The following is a 12,590-nucleotide window of genomic DNA, read 5'->3' as shown; positions in this document are numbered from 1 at the left end:
CATTTTATTAATGTTGACTTTGATTAGTTTCGTCTTCGATCGTTTCCGTGCATAGTAGCTCAAACTGAACTCTAAGAACAACCTATTTTAAACTGAATTTCAGTCAGTTTAGATAGTAAAATTTAGGAAAACTTATTCTAATCTAATCTAATCACCGAATCCAGCCTGTGTTCGACTGTAAAATCGGCCTCTGTTCGACTGTAAAATATTTTACCTGTTAATTGGGGTGCCAAACAAAAAATAAGAAAATCCCATCAAAACACGCCGTCAGTCATCGATTATGTTGGCGCTGCCGAGAGGTAGCACCGTCAGAGAGCGAGCAGGCAAGCAGGACAGGCAGTTTGCTTTGTAGCTCCGATGACGATGACGTCGTACCGTATGTTGCCTACTCAGTTTCGTTAACACGTAGAGCCAGCGGGCTGCAACTGTCCAGCGATGCCAGATTGGTTAATGTGCCAATTTCGTAGATATGAGCTAAACTAGATTTACTTTAAGCTTCCAAATCAATTTTGTGAAATATTTAAACCGACGACATGATCAGCCACTCCGAAGAAAAATCGATGTAGAAAGTGTTCCTGAGAGATTTACCTTAATATTGAAAAAAGGTAATTAGTTTTTCTAAATTTTTTTTTTGTATTTCTATACGATGCAATTTCTTTCAGAGACTAATTTACAGGGTTCAAAGACAGAGACTTATAGGTCATCTGAACAAAGCCATTCAACAAAACTCCTTATCGAGCCAAAAGACGACATTTCCCATTAACCGTTCAAAAGATTAATACAATTGAACTTTGCTTAGATTATGCTTTGAATTTCAGGATTACTAACGTCAAGGTATCAAAACGACTTTGTTATTGAATGAGAACAATTCCACATTGTTATAAGAATCAAAATTTCAGAAATTTTCAATAACCACTATACCCTATCATGCGAACTCTCGAAGTGACTTTTATCAAATAAATCTCTCACTATAACTATGTATCGGCCTTTAAAACTCATTGGCCATCGACTCAGATTATTAAATCTTGAGAGGTTTCCGTCAGGAATTGAATCTGGAAATTCAAAATAATCTTTGTTGCCAGCGTCAATATATTTTCAACCAATTTCGTTTTGACATTACCAGTTACTGACGGGTAGTTAAATTTACGATACATTTTTGATAGACGAGTGGCAGGTCGTGTCGTCATTTAAGGCCAATCGTCTAAGTATCATGCGCGCGTGTGGTTTTAGGAAATTTTCGATGGAAAATTTGCAAAATTTGCAAAAACCAAAAACATACAGACCTTTGAAAATTTTTTATCTATCTGCAGGGTGAAAATGGCTGAAAAACTCGGAGGATTTTCTGAGTGTAGCTTTGAAAAATGAAAGTGTAGCGATGATAAGAAAATGTATTTTCAGATAAACCTGGCCACAAGGATTACATTCGGATACACACACTTTTGGATAAGCTTTTCACGCTTTTCATAGAAAATCAACGAATTTCATATAACCGATTTAGTTGAATTTTGACGATTTGGAAGTGCTAAATGAAATACAAATTATTTTGCAACGATGGTAATTCATTTTATAAACGGAATAATGTTAGTTTTGTAAAGTTTGGTAAGTTTCCCACAGAATAAGATCCATTTTTCAATTAACTGAAAATCCGCCTCGTTGCAAAATAATTTGTATTTCAGACAGCACTTCCAAATCGTCAAAATACAACGAAATCGGTTATATGAAATTCGTTGATTTTCCATGACAAGCGTGCAAAGCTTTTTCAAAAATTCAAGTAGGTACAAATTGAATAAAAGGATTAGAAATTTACATATTTTTCACCTGAAAAATATAAATGTTAATGTGGCAACCCTGCACGCTATACGAGATTGAACAAAGCACGCTGTGAATGGAGCAAAGCCGCTCGTGCCGTCGCGTACCAGTTTTGCATCGTCATTTTTTTTTTGATTATAGAGGTTTTAACATTGTTGTCATTCACCTCTTCGGGCCAGAAAACTTTTCTGACCCTATGTGCGGGGTTGGGAATCGAACCCAGATGGGCAGCGTGAAAGGCATTGACTTACTCATCACGCTATACCCGTTCCCCTGAATCATAATTTTGAATTTGAATGTTTTGACACTCATCGCCCTATGATTTCGGAAGTGGAAGGATCGGGATGAAATTGCACAGTATATTCAAAGACACGGAGAGCTTTAATTTGATCATAAATCGTTAAAAACGGCTTAACCGTTGCTGAGAAATCGACAGGAGTTCCTTTTTTGGAGATTTTCTTCACTATTATTGGTGCTTTCGGAAGCGGAAACCGGGGACTTGTAGTCCCAAAGTAGTTTTATATAATCACTAACTAATAAGATCCGTCAACTAGATCAATTTAGCAGTAAGTTTTATAATAATGTGCACCTCATTTCGCCATCGATTGTGAAAAAATACTCATGAAATTGAAAATTTTCACTAATTGCACTGTAATACCGGAACCGGAAGTCGGATTCAGATCAACTTTTCGGGAGCTTTTTAAAGAACTTTAAGACCTTTTATTTGCTTCTTGGTTTGTGAAAATTTGTCTAGAAATTTCCGAGAAAATTGATTGCATATTTTTTCATAAATTTTCACATATTTCCTTGTAATTCCAGAACCAGAAGTGGGATCCAAATAAAACTCAGGAAAATTGTATACGGCTAAAAGACCTTTCATTTAAATCTAGTTTGTGAAAATCGGTTCAGCCATCTTTGAGAAACGTGGGTGACTATTTTTTTTCCTCATTTTGTTGCATATCACTCTGTAATTCCGGAACCGGAAGTCGGATTCATATGAAACTCAGGAACTTTGTATGGGACCTCAAGACCTTTCAGTTGAATCCAAGCTTGTGAAAATCGGTTCAGCCATCTTTAAAAAATTGAGTGACATTATTTGTCACACACACATACACACATACATACACAGACATTTTGTGATCTCGACGAACTGAGTGGAATGGAATATGATACTCGGCCCTCTGTTCAAAAGGCGGTTTTCACAGTGATTGCATAACCTTTCTATATGGGAAAGGCAATGAAGCGGGTGGATAATGTCAGAGACATAACTGGATGTCGTGAATACGAAAACAACTGACACTGACCTAAACACTTCCGAATATCAATTAGTTGATCAATTGTATGAATTATGCAAGCATTCCCCTTTTTCACATTTTTCGCCAAAAAAACAAAGAAGGCTTCACTTGATCTCGATTGATGTGAATTTCACACAGCGAAAAGTGCACAAATCTAATCAAACTGTTCTAGATTTGCACTAAACTGAGAACATTTACCTTCGTTTCGCGAGCAAGAAATCCTAATAGTTCTTTAGAAACTTTTGGAGCCATTAGAACGGTTGATTTTGTGTGATGCTCCTCACCAATGTCCTCTTTTCGTTGTTTTTTCACTAATGCAAACGACTAGCAGCTGTGACGTAATCGCTCTTGTCGGAAGCGAAACTAGCTTTGCAAACGGCACACAATACATCTGCTCGCAGTGGCGATAGAATCCAAACTGATCCAATTTTTGTTAGAAGGTTTCTTTTTACGTGATTTCGTTTGTATCTTTTTCACTAATGGGCGGTCCTTACGGCTATAAAAATAGCAGTAAGTAGAATTTATATGTCAATTATTTCATTTCGGATTTGCAATTTATTGAAAGAAACGATTCACGGGATTCATTCCTGCCTTTCAGAAGTACCTAATTGTGTAACTCACTACGATATTAACCACTGTTCGGAATTTTGTTCTTTTCCTCAGAGCGCGTTCTGATTGGCTGGTGTTGACATGGGTCAAATGAGACAGGTTTTTCAATAGTGTACTATTGACAAGCTTCAATGCTTTTCATTTTGGGATTAGCTAAATTTTGTGCTAGGGCACATAACCGTTTTTATTATTTTTACGTTTCGTATTTGACTTATCAGTGCAAAGCAGTTCAAATTGAGCTGCTTAGTGCTAAACTCGGCAGTTCAATTTGAACCGCTAAGCAGACGTAAAATTCCTGCTACTTACAGAACACTTTTTGTTTTGCAACGAAGTGCAATGTCTTTTCTGACGTGCCGAACGAAAACGTGTTTTCGACTATTTCTGGCCGATGCAGGTTTGGTCAATTTGAACTGCTCTGCACTGATGAGTCAAAGACGAAACGTAAAAATAATCAATGCTTTTGTTATTCACGTTTAAGTTGAAAAATTTCGATTCTATTAATAGTTAGATTATATAAATCCTTTCACAGATCACTGAGCTATGAGCCGACGACATGAGCTTTAAAAATACGATAAAGGCAAACGCAAACTTATGAATTATCCTATTTGATACTCGTTTCTACCAAACATTTCAGAAAAGTTTAATTTTGAATTATTTGAGATTATGTCACACAACTGAAAATTTTATCATAAAATTGTGATCATATTTTCGATGTCCTGTAGCAAAAATTATGTTGATTCGTTAGATACAACAAGAGATATTCACGATCAAAAACTTATCACTCTCTCAGAGGGTAAATTTTGAAAAGGCGCCTCATAGTAAAGTAAGTCATATTCACGACAAAATGTTCTCTTATTTTCGATCAGTTAGCTGTTTTGACCACTTTTCGAACGAAGCAATTTGAGTAAACTCCAAAGTAGAAACTATGGCACAGTTTTACTGTACCACTTTGCACAAAATTATGAAATGAATGCTAAATCAAAAAATTCGCAATTTTTGTGTGTGTATCGACAAAAGTTTGTGATTGAGAAACAAAAAAACCATTAAATTGATTTGATTGAAAAATCAGGAACTCGAGTTAAGTTATAATAAACACTTTTTATAATCATCTCATTCCGGTGTTCAATTGGGCAACATAGCCTAGATCGTCCGAAATGGAATGTATGTTAAGCCGGAAACCACCACCAAGTAACGTAAAAATGCGTTGATCAGAAAAAAAAACTCGGATACTATTGAAAAATATCCCATTAAGCAAAAATCTACGGAAGCGACATTGTAACTATCTGGCATCGCTGGTTCCGGCCGTGTCTACCCGCAGGTCGTCCGGCGAAAGACGAGAGAATCGAGAGATTCAAGAAATGACGCTTCAAGCGGAAAACAAGACCAATAAGAAATCCACGCTGCCGCTAAGCTTGGCCCCTGATGGGATGAGTAGTTATTCATACGAGCTTCGTCTGAGATTTGTCGTGTTCTTTTCTAATCGTGATACCGATGATGATGATGATGATGATGATGGTCCGGATGCCTTCGGGTATTTTTGGTCGTGTTTTCAGTCGGTGGTTTTTGGACCTCATCGTTGATCGGATACTTATGGTTTTATGTTTTATCGTTCTTCCATCGGACCGGACAGGAACAAGAGCTATTTTCCTTCGTGTATTGTTGTGTGTTGGAAGCCTATCTTTAACGCATTATGAAAGTCATTTGCATGTAAGCACTTCGAGCTAACTTCACGTCATCCGGTGCGATTCTTCATCAATTCCTCTTTATCACCACATCGGGCTTCCTTCGTACACATGTTCCGTGTTCTCTCTTGTAATTGATGCATTCCACCCGTCGGCTATTTGTTTGTACGAAATAAACAAAACACAACTGTGAAGAAGAAACCCGAAAGCAGGAATCAAACAAATCGAGCTTCGCTCGTATATGTATGTAGTCGATCCCTGTCCGATCAACAAAACGATTCTTGGGATCTCGTCTACTTGTTGACCGCACCATTCGTTTCATGGCCCTTTTTGTTTTCGTATTTTCGTTTTCTCCTCCGGTCTCTCATTGTCTTCTTGTTGAACCTTGCCTCCGGGACGAGGCCTTTGTTGATTATGTTTGAGAAAATCCAATTATTTTCTGCTTTTAATTCTCGCTCAATTTAGACGATTTCGCAACATTTCGGGAACACGAATGACTCGGTTCTTTTCATGCATTCTTTGTTCTTTCGCACACACATGTTTTGGTAACATATTCCGGTACGCCTTGTTCGGCTCGTTTCGGGTCTCACTATTCATCATGCTGATCATATTTCTGTCTTTCGTTGCCACTTCAGCTGCAGATTGAGAGGGTAAATAGAACTGAAAAAAAGTTTTTTTCCCTTGAATGATGTGGATCACTTATCAACGCAATGCATCTCATGCCACGGTCACCTGATAGAGCTGTGAGCGGCTTGAGATTAGGAAATCATTATTTTAGCTCGAAAAAAAAGTCAGAAAGTCTATGGTCAGCTTATTCCCAAAATCTTCTTGGATTCTGGATGGAAGAAAAAATGAAGTGGTTCAAATTTCAGCCTTGCTCCCTGTGATCTCATTCCACACGCAAGCACTAATAAAACCATTCTAATTACTGATTTAACTTTACTATTCGTTTGATGATTTTTAGTTTCGGAAAGACAAGAAACATAAGAAGCATCTGCACGAAAATTCCCATCATTCTAGCTGTCCAAATTTAACGAATCTATCAGCAGCATGCACGTACATGCAAGATTCGTTTTACTTAATCTAACCGAGTTAAAGCGCTTAGTTTTGTTTTTACATAGGGTAACGGCTCCCTATTTCATCTCATTTGTAAGGACGTTACCTGATTCAGCCATTAAATACACTTTAATTATTTTATATTTCTGCTTAATTCGCTTTGCTCCACATTGATTCACATTTCTTGTAAATTAAGCTGATATTCAAACAACAGTTAAAAACAAATCTGATATGTTTACTACTCTGTTCCTAATTTCATCTCATTGGATTTTTATTCATCCTATCGTTGATCCTATATTCATCCTATTAATTAGCAATAGCAATCAAATCAAAATATTGCACTATTACACTGTCACGTTCAAAATGCCAGAATTTTTCGTTAAAGAGTTAAACTTAATGTCAACTGTAAGATAACGTACAATAGTTGTAGAACCAGCTTGGAATCGATTCGACTTTCAAAAATTATTGGGTCGTTTTCATTTCCTTTATTTTATTGAAATATAAATATCAATAATATAATTAAATTAATGTCACGGATACCAAAAAAAAACTTGTTGATGGTAATTTAAAGAAGAAAAAAATGTTTTTTTCATAACATTATGAGGAAACTTAGCAAACTTGTGACACGAATTGAAATGAAAACAAAGCGCAATCAAGTACCCTTGGCATCTTAGAGCTTAAGCAGTGTGCCTTAATATTATATTATATTATTGAATAATAATAAAAAAAAAAGCGCAATCAAGTGAATTAAGTGCAAACTCTTATTTCATTTTTTTTGAATGTTTTTTTGTGTGTAGCGGGTAATTTTAAAAGTTTTAAATCGTTGATTAAACAAATGTAAAATGAACATTACTAATTATGAAGTCATCCAACATTGAATAGTGGTGTAGTTATGTGAAATAGTGATCACGTTTTGAGAAAAATCTATTATTAAATATTCTGAGAAACAATACGACATTTGTATAAAAATTTATCAAAGGAAAATTGACGCAAGGTCTAAACATTGTTTCATTCCTTAATACATCTAGCACCAAGGATGGCTTTTATCGTATCAAAGAACGCTCACCAGCAACTCTTCACACGATTGAATCAGTGCCATCAAGGAGAGACGGATATCATCGCAACAACAAAAACCCGGCAGTGCGAGAGCGAATTTCTCTAGATGACCTGTCTGAAAATCAAAGGTTAGCACGCTGCTGTGGGGATCCTCTCTGAAGCAACAAACGGTCGCTTATTCTCGTTTCGCGATCCGATTCTATACGGGCAGTTGATAATTGCGATAGAATCATTTTACTATTGCCGCTTATTCTAAATATGTGCATATAACCTTTGTATGAGTTGTGTCTATGAAAATGTCTGTGAATGCTCCACACAAGGGTTTTGAAATATTGCAGCCTAGTATGAGCATCAAGCCGAATGATCGATTCGATTTTCTGCGATAATTGCTAACTTGCGATTCTATCTTGGTAAATTCCACACAGCACCGATCATTATCAGACCAAAATTTAAATTATGTTTGGTTCCTACCTCTGGTTCCGGAACTACAGAATGATATGTGAAACGAAATTAAAATTGTGTAACTCATTTTTCTCGTAGATGTAGATCTAAGATTCAAATGAAATCTAAGAATCATCTAAGATTCAAATGAAAAGTTTTAATATTCTATAAAACATCTTGTTTTTCAGTCAGATCCAACTTCCGGTTTAGGGGATACAGGATGATTAGTATAAAAATGTCTATTTCACAGGTTTATCGGGTTAGCAGATTTGGATAACGATTTATTAATTTTAGTTTGACGTAAAGCCGCCATGACTAAGTTAAGTTTTCGCCATGACTGAGCGGAAATATATATTGGAGAAGCCAATGATGTAGACCATGTTCGATGTACGTTGCTACTATGTCTGTTTCGCGTTTTAGAGTGGCTAGAACAAGATCAGAGTGGCGAAATGGTAGCGCGTATGCACGGAGTGCATAAGCACGCAGGTTCGAGTCCTGTCTCTGAGCGTATCTTTTTCCAAAAATTCATCTTTTCTGTTAGTTTTTCTTTCACTTGGCTTCTCCAATATATATTTCCGCTAAGTCATTGCAAAAACTGAGATTTGGATAGTCGATAACCAAATAAACATATTTCATTTTTTTTTGTATTCAGTTTTCGTTTCGGAAGGCACCAAACAATTTGATTCGCACTACGATTCCTCAAAGATGTCTACATTGATTTTCATATATTTTGAAACAAATGTAAACTATACAGCTACTCAGGTGAATTTGTCTGACTACACCGAATTTCGAATTCCGGTTCCAGTTTCGAATAGTTTCTCACAGCTCAATCGTTTTCTCAAAAAGGCGAAATCGAATTTCAGAAACAAAAGTTCAAATTAAAATAAATTCAATTTTATCCAATTCTGACTTCTGACTACTGAATTGTAGAATGATGAATATTTAAATTTCAAAGCGATATAGAAGATGACAATCCCGAAAAGCTTTAAAGTTGGACACAAAAATATTGCAATTTATTCGGCAAGTCAATTCATGGCTTACGAATCGGTTTCGGCTATGCTAGTTCCTGAATACCGGATCCGGGAGTACGTAAATAACCGTAAACTCTAAAGTGGAACTTATTTCAACATCTCATGGAATATTCAATCGATTGTTACACTTTTAGATTCAAATTCGATATGATTTGCCGTTTCGACATTACAGGGCAATGAGTGATTAAAATCTCAATTTGCGTTTAAAGCAATGATAATTAAATTAATGTCATGAGAACTGAAATACCGAAGAATATCCATGCAAAAACACGCGGATTGATAAAAAAGGTATCATCTCACTGTTAGGTGGATTAATCACGTTTTTCAATATAAGATAGCTGGTTGAACTCATGGAAGAGAAAGGTAGACATAAAATAAAATTTAAATTAGAACTGCAATGGACTTAATGAAATGATAAAGAAGTTTCAGGAAAGGAAGGTCATGACAAGCAAGCATGTCACGAACTGGCACATTGGATAGTCTACCTTGTACGTAAGGAATTTATTAGTTGAGAGTTGAGTTGAGTTGATACGCCACGCATGTTCAAACGGCATGATCAATACGCGATAACCTTCGCCACAAGCACAATGATAGTCTCGGAAAATCCAATTCGAAGGAGATGTGCATCTAACGTGTAGTGATTGGACATGAGTCTGGACTTCACACGAATGAAATTCCTACTCACATCCAGTCCCCTGAACCATGCCTTTGTCGATATTTGAGGAATAATTGAGTGCATCCACCGACCCAGATCATCCTTATCCCAAAACGCTTGCCAGCTGGCAAGTGTTCTTTGGCGAAACGCGCTATAGAATTTGTTGAAAGCAATCGGTCTCTCATAAATTTCACCCTCAATAGCACCACGTTTGGCTAAAATATCGGCTCTTTCATTGCCTGGAATGGAGCAATGAGCCGGGACCCAAACTGTAGTGATTTGATAATTATTATTCAATAATTTCGCCAAAAATGTCATTATGCCAATTTCTACAGTAGTCTTCATACCGTGATTTGAATTGATTTGAAATAAAGACAAAGTGAAAATGATGATGCTTACTTCCTTTTACTTTTGAAAAAAAAACCAGGAAGACTTGAATGAATCTTTTATTTTCTTTTATAATAGAGTAGTACACATATTTTCATTTTTTGCTCATTTAACCCCATATTTCCGGAACCGGAAGTCGAATCTGAACAATATTCAGGAATTTTGTATAGGACTATAAGGCCTTTAAGGGGCGGGTAGGGTCTGACACTTTTGAAAAATCATTTAATTTTTTCTTTGTATTTTTTCATAGTAACACATTTCAAGAATATTCTGTGAGATTTTCAAGCCTATGGGAACAAAATTATGCAAGTTATGGGCCTTTTTCTTTATTTATCTCATACTGCGAAGAAGTAAGAGCTCGGCACACAGGCCTAAGAGTTTTGCTTTGATTGAACTTAAAAACTTGACAAAACATTCTTGAAATATTTCATTTTAATAAATTATAAAAGAAAAAATCTGGAGTAATAAATTGTTTCAATTGATTTTATAGACAAAAAACTTTAAATGCGTTTTTCTCGAAAGCAGGTTTTGAAAGTCCGTGTCTATCGTCATTCAAAAACTGCTGCACCAATTTTTTCCAAATTTTGCACACATTTTTTACATTTAAAAAATCAGACCCCAACATTTTCCTTTTCGTTGTTTGTTACTTTGGGAAGATGTTACAGCAATAAAATGGCGAATTTTCACCTGAAAAATCGTAGTTTTCGCTTTGAACATCTACCAAAAATTAAAAAAATTGAAAAAAAATCAGCAGAAACTTTGGGGTCTAGAAAAACTTCTACTCTAACCATATTGCGTTCATTTGTTCACTTCTGATTAGTCTGCGCTGAGATACAGTGGACACCGCAAATCATGATTTTTAAAAAGCGTCCTCAAAAATACCTCTTCACCGACTTATTTCTCAATAATTTTCCACGAAAAAATTACAAAATGTTGTTCGAAAGATGCTCTTTATCATGCAACACATTTGAATTTATTTTGTTGAACGATAATGCTGAAAAAATTTGTCGAATGGTATATGACTTTCGAGCCTCCGGGCCTCGGTTCACGATTCACGTCAATACGATTACGTCTCTGACATTATTCACCCGCCTTTTTTGTAAAGGATTATTTTGGACACGAGTTTGAGATGATTTTTCTTTCAAAATCATTCAGAATGAAATCGAGTAGTGCTTCTGCATTCATATATTGCATATTCGGCAACCTACCCGAAATCAAAAATATCTCATTTAGGGTTTAGCCAAATTTTGTGCTAGGCCACATAACCGTTTTTATTATTTTTACGTTTCGTCTTTGACTTATCAGTGCAGTGCGCCTTATTATTACTGAGTGGGAGAACAAGCGAGTTTTTTTTAAGATTATAGAATCAAATACTAAATAAATTAAAAAAAAACACACACACACAATCCGGTGCATCCTCCACACTAAAACTTGTGTTATTGTGTTGGGTGATTTAATCTAAAATGTTTAAATTTTTTTTTAACACAAGAAGTAAACCAAAACCATAGATATGTATATCGAAAAGTTGTTTTTGGTGAGAGTTGAACAGTATCAATAATTTCAATAAATACGCTTTTCAAACAACTAGATTTTGAAGATACGTATTTTAGAGTATTTGTCAATTATTGATCATTTAAGCAAACACCATGTAATTAATTTTGTTTTGTTATGCGGTAAACTATTCCAAATGATATGTGAAGATAATTGTTAGTCAAAATCTTCACCTTTGAATCGATAGGATTCCAATGTCAAAATTATTCAATTGTCTTCGTCCTATATATTTTTTTAATAAAATCTCCTAAGAACAATACACAGGTTTTTCCACGTATGCCACAGAAAAACACGTAGAACTTTTCTCCGTTATACAACGTAACACAGGCTAAAAATATAATTATTTAGAAGGTCTAAGACATGTGTTGCAGAAATAACAAGACAGTAAACGTAAAGAAATGTAATACAATAACAGTTCCAGTGGAAAAGTTTAAAATGTCTGTTAAAAGCACCCGTAAAAGGCACACCTGGAATTAGGTACATAAGCAATCTTCAGTAACATTATTTTTTATCTTTGGGCCCCTCCCGAAACGAAATCCTGGGTACGGGCCTGAGTATGGTATTTTAGTCTGTAATCTGTGATATATTCTACCTGGAATCTGATACCGCACGTTGTTTAGCCTTCTCCCTATCAATCGAATCTTTCTTTGATTCTTCGATTGGGGAATGATTTGATAAAGGCATGAAAGTTGCCGTCTATTTTCCTTATCCAATGTTTGTTCGATAAGGTCTTAAATTAACATTTTATTCTAACCTAGTAGGATTGGGAAAAAAGTTTTTTCATGATTTCTCTGTTTTACATTTTAAACTCAAGCCAACCGCAAAAATGTTAAGTTTATTGACATATAAGTTTGCAACTGTATTAGGTCTTTGTTGATTTGTTCAAAAAGCAATATTTTGTTTCGATTTCTTCGCGTTTCGCGTTCGGATCATTAGTGCTTAGAGTAGTTCAAATTAAAATAGAATTTAACTTGGTGGGTATTTGAAAGAATAATAATGGGCATTCAACCGAAAAAGT

At 35.6% G+C, this 12,590-nt stretch overlaps 1 protein-coding gene across 4 annotated transcripts in view; it reads right to left on the bottom strand.

Moving 5' to 3' along the window:
* Positions 1-12,590, bottom strand: part of LOC131432983 (uncharacterized) — a 701,653-nt gene that overhangs the window by 115,612 nt on the left and 573,451 nt on the right. The window lies entirely within an intron of this gene.

This window comes from Malaya genurostris, chromosome 2, assembly GCF_030247185.1.
Source record: "Malaya genurostris strain Urasoe2022 chromosome 2, Malgen_1.1, whole genome shotgun sequence".
Lineage (NCBI taxonomy): Eukaryota > Metazoa > Arthropoda > Insecta > Diptera > Culicidae > Malaya > Malaya genurostris.
Note: the sequence above shows the minus strand (reverse complement) of the source record. Positions and strands in the feature narration are given on the sequence as shown.